The sequence below is a fragment of the Ammodytes marinus genome, assembly GCF_949987685.1.
Source record: "Ammodytes marinus genome assembly, contig: scaffold_82, whole genome shotgun sequence".
In the NCBI taxonomy this organism is placed as follows: domain Eukaryota; kingdom Metazoa; phylum Chordata; class Actinopteri; order Uranoscopiformes; family Ammodytidae; genus Ammodytes; species Ammodytes marinus.
This window is the reverse complement of record NW_027648603.1, coordinates 52501-57500: the sequence shown is the minus strand read 5'-3', so window position 1 is coordinate 57500 and position 5000 is coordinate 52501. Positions and strand designations below refer to the sequence as shown.

Below are 5000 nucleotides of genomic sequence, written 5' to 3'. Positions count from 1 at the left end.
GTTTCCGCCAAAGGCTACGAATGAAGGTTTTGAGTTACTAAATTTGGATTTATGAATATGGAATTTTCCTAAAATGATCAACAAATTAATTAAGTATAATACTTTCAGTTTTTGACTTTTGTTGTCATAGAAACCAAACAGTACATCCAAAATAAAGAAAAATCAGAGTCAATTTTATCAGTGATATAACGGGAAAGATCTTTCCAAAAAGTTTTAGTGAAGGGACAATGCCAGAACAGGTGCACCATTGTTTCGGGACATGTTCCACATAAAGAACAGTTAACACATATGTCGAGCTTAAACCGAAGCAGATAATGCCTGTGTGACTTTGAAGGAGACTTCTCTTACTTTATTCGTAAGGAGGTATTTGTACGGAAGGTTCCAGATGCTTCCACAATCTAGGTTGTCAACAAAATTAGACCAATAGGGAACAACATTGGGGGTACTGGTGACATCTTTCTGGAATGAAGAGCGAATGTTACGATTATTATTCCTGGTTTTGGTAGTGAAGCATACATTACCAGCTGAGGTTAATTTAGGGTCCAATGGTGGTAAGCAGTCTGGTTTCCCAGTTCCTGTTAAGAGTTAGAATCCCAGATGGCCTCTGGGCCGGGACCGAATCACTAGTGACGCTTCCGCCCCCCGATCAGCTGTCTCGTGTTGACTGTAATCACGTCACTGTTACTTTTACTGTATTTGAACGTAAACGATGAACTATTAGTGGTTTATTCTCTCCTGTCTGTGGCTCTGAAACTCTTCTGTTCTTCAGTGTGTGGTAACAAGAAAGAGTGTGTGATTTGGAACACAGTGTCATTACTCTGAACCAGATACCCTAACCATATAAAAGGGTTATGAACACAGTGTCATTACTCTGACCCATAGATACCCTAACCCTAACCATATAAAAGGGTTATGAACACAGTGTCATTACTCTGAACCACAGATAGAATATAAAAGGGTTATGACTCTAAACCCTTGTGACCAAATGATTCAATAGACTTAAACCTGCAGTGTGTAGAATTTTGGGTTTTATTTCCTAGCAGACTTTGTAGAAAGTAATTATAATATCCATAAGTACATTTAATTTAGTGCATAATAGCTGAATTTTTTTATTTTATTATAATTTTTTCCCTTAGAAAGGGTCTTTTATATCTCCGTATTTTCCATACCATGGACCAAGACATGTGCGCCACCATTTTGGAAACGTCATGGTTGGAATGTCATCAGGTGCATTGTTTAACATTTAGAATTGTTCTTGTCCTTGAAGGCCACTGTAGCTTCTGTTATTATTCTAAAGGGTTGGGGTTACCCAGGGAGCGTTGCATTCTAGAACTTTGTAGAACTTACTTGATGATGTCATATTACACACTGCACCTTTAAAACCAAAACATTAAAAACCAATGAATAGAAACTTGTGACATCATGTTTAATCACAGATCCAGTTGTTTAATGGTTACCAAGGTTACCTAACCTAACACACAGATGTACACACACAGACCCTAACCTAACACACAGACTAACCTAACTATATATCTATAACCCTATATCTATGAACTAAACACAGGTCACTTTCTGTTCACACGTTAAAATCCTTTCAACTCATTTGTTACTTTTCTGCTAGTTAGCATGAAGCTAACAGCGACCAAACTAAATAAATAAACAGAACAGATGCATTGTCCCTGTGTTCCAGTCCCCATACTTCCCTACTATTCAGTATGATTCCCATACTTCCCTACTATTCAGTATGATTCCCATACTTCCCTACTATTCAGTATGATTCCCATACTTCCCTACTATTCAGTATGATCCCCATACTTCCCTACTATTCAGTATGCCAGAAAAAGATTTAGTATGCCCCAATACATGCAGGTCAATTGTAGTATGCTCCATCTCCTGAGGCCCTAAAACTCTTCTGTACTTTAGTATGTAGTAAAGTAAAAAGAAAAAGTATGTGATTTGGAACGCAGGGTGTGGGTCGGCAGAGGGAGCAGTGCATTGTGGGTCCAGAGGCAGCAGTGCATTGTGGGTCCAGAGGCAGCAGTGCATTGTGGGTCCAGAGGCAGCAGTGCATTGTGGGTCCAGAGGCAGCAGTGCATTGTGGGTCCAGAGGCAGCAGTGCATTGTGGGTCCAGAGGCAGCAGTGCATTGTGGGTCCAGAGGCAGCAGTGCATTGTGGGTCCAGAGGCAGCAGTGCATTGTGGGTCCAGAGGCAGCAGTGCATTGTGGGTCCAGAGGCAGCAGTGCATTGTGGGTCCAGAGGCAGCAGTGCATTGTGGGTAGACGGCAGAGGAGCGCTCGCTGCGGGCACGGGGACATCCGGTCGGTCCAAACAGATTCTGCTTTAAGGACAAACTTTCATAAAGCCACGAGGAGCGAATCCACTGAGACACAGCAACACCTGGGGAGAGAGAGACAGGTAGGGTTAATACAGAGAGAGAGACAGGTAGGGGGGTTAGGGTTAGGGGAGAGAGAGGGAGGGGGGTTAGGGTTAGGGGAGAGAGAGGGAGGGGGGTTAGGGTTAGGGGGCCACGAGGAGCGAATCCACTGAGACACAGCAACACCTGGGGAGAGAGAGACAGGTAGGGTTAATACAGAGAGAGACAGGTAAGGTTAATACAGAGAGAGAGACAGGTAAGGTTAATACAGAGAGAGAGACAGGTAAGGTTAATACAGAGAGAGGGAGACAGGTAGGGGGTTAGGGGAGAGAGAGGGAGGGGGGTTAGGGTTAGGGGAGAGAGAGGGAGGGGGGTTAGGGTTAGGGGGCCACGAGGAGCGAATCCACTGAGACACAGCAACACCTGTACAGGGGAGAGACAGACAGGTTAATACAGAGAGAGAGACAGGTAGGGTTAGGGTTAGGGGGGAGAGAGAGACAGGTAAGGTTAATACAGAGAGAGAGACAGGTAGGGTTAGGGTTAGGGGAGAAAGAGGGAGGGGGGAGAGAGAGACAGGTAAGGTTAATACAGAGAGAGAGACAGGTAGGGTTAGGGTTAGGGGAGAGAGAGGGAGGGGGGTTAGGGTTAGGGGAGAGAGAGGGAGGGGGGTTAGGGTTAGGGGAGAGAGAGGGAGGGGGGTTAGGGTTAGGGGGCCACGAGGAGCGAATCCACTGAGACACAGCAACACCTGTACAGGGGAGAGAGAGACAGGTTAATACAGAGAGAGAGACAGGTAAGGTTAATACAGAGAGAGAGACAGGTAGGGTTAGGGTTAGGGGAGAGAGAGGGAGGGGGGTTAGGGTTAGGGGAGAGAGAGGGAGGGGGGTTAGGGGAGAGAGAGAGAGGGGGGAGAGAGAGACAGGTAAGGTTAATACAGAGAGAGAGACAGGTAAGGTTAGGGTTAGGGGAGAGAGAGAGAGGGGGGAGAGAGAGACAGGTAAGGTTAGGGTTAGGGGAGAGAGAGGGAGGGGGGACAGAGAGACAGGTAGGGAGAGACAGGTAGGGGGGAGAGAGAGAGACAGGTAGGGTTAATACAGAGAGAGAGACAGGTAGGGTTAATACAGAGAGAGAGACAGGTACGGTTAGGGTTAGGGGAGAGAGAGACAGGTGGGGGAGAGAGACAGGTAGGGTTAGGGTTAACAAACCACTGAGACAGGGCACAGAGCACACCTGGGGACAGAGAGACAGGTAGGGGGGAGAGAGAGACAGGTAAGGAGAGACATGTAGGGGAGAGAGAGAGAGACAGGTAGGGGGGAGAGAGAGACAGGTAGGGAGAGACGGGTAGGGGGAGAGAGAGACAGGTAGGGGGAGAGAGAGACAGGTAAGGTTAGGGTTAACACAGGGAGAGAGAGAGAGAGGGAGGGAGGGGGGAGACAGGTAGGGGGAGACAGGTAGGGGGGAGAGAGAGAGAGGGGAGAGAGAGAGACAGGTAAGGTTAGGGTTAACACAGGGAAAGAGAGAGAGAGAGAGAGCGAGGGGAGAGAGACAGGTTAATACAGAGAGAGAGGGAGAGAGAGCGAGGGGAGAGAGACAGGTTAATACAGAGAGAGAGGGAGAGAGAGCGAGGGGAGAGAGACAGGTTAATACAGAGAGAGAGAGGTAAGGTTAGGGTTAACACAGGGAGAGAGAGAGAGAGAGAGAGAGAGAGAGAGAGGGAGGGGGGAGAGACAGGTAGAGAGAGAGACAGGTAGGGTTAGGGATGCACCAAATTAAAATTCTTGGCCGAAACCGAATAAAATTAAATTGTTGGACGAAAGGCCGAAACCGAAAGAGGACTTTGCAGTTTTGTTTATTTATTTTGCCAATTCAACTACAAAGCCCTAAATAAATAAACAGTAAAACCTTCAAATCTAGGGGTAAAATTAATATTTTACTACAAATGTGATCGTGAACCACTCACTGATTTGTACCTTGACTTATATGAGGATGAATCTACAAAAAGATCGACTTATTGCCTTTCTTCATTTTTTGCAGTGCAGGTTGAGTTGCTCTAAAAAAAAAAGTGCACCACCGTAATGTTCAGACTTCAGAATGTGCATCAAAGCCTAATGATCATAACAATGAGAGGCTTTAAACGATGTCCATGCTCAGGAGGTGATTGTAACCTTTTCGTCTGTAGACTGAAACTAACGGGGGGAGGCGGCTCACTGTATTCAGGCTCGAGAAATGCAATCAGACCGTAGGAGCCTTTTCCCCCAACAGCGCCAACGGACAGGATATCTCCGGTTATCATTTTAGATGTCAAACTAAAGTTTTTTGCGCGGCGGCCCTCACCGGCGAGGTGTCACTGTGAATGACACCGTTACCAACTGTCACACTGTCACAGAGTTTCACCGGGTGAATCGCTGCTTCGCTCGCGCAAGGCTTTTGTGTTTCTATGGTGATTAAACATCAGTCTTGGACGAGCGTTTTAACTTCATGCTGCATTAAGCATTGCACTGTCTGCGCCGTGTTTCATCCAGTTTGAAAGAATGCTCCCACACTGGACTCTGACATTTTCATGCACGCGCCTTACAAACTGCTCCTGCTGCGCGCTCACAAACAGACGTGGACTCGCATACACAG

The 5000-nt window shown here is 46.5% G+C and overlaps 1 protein-coding gene across 2 annotated transcripts in view; it reads right to left on the bottom strand.

Annotated features, from left to right (window-relative positions):
- Positions 1–1431: 1431 nt before the first annotated feature.
- The window catches only part of LOC307270263 (selenoprotein T2-like), a 14444-nt gene continuing 10875 nt past the window's right edge, over positions 1432–5000 (bottom strand). The window contains exon 6 of one of the 2 annotated variants that reach the window (XM_080054149.1): positions 1432–2398. The gene's annotated coding sequence lies outside the window, so the exon portion shown is untranslated. Of the gene's footprint in view, positions 2399–3087; positions 3124–5000 lie in introns of those variants that run through there. The other variant, XM_080054150.1, reaches the window with a different exon arrangement.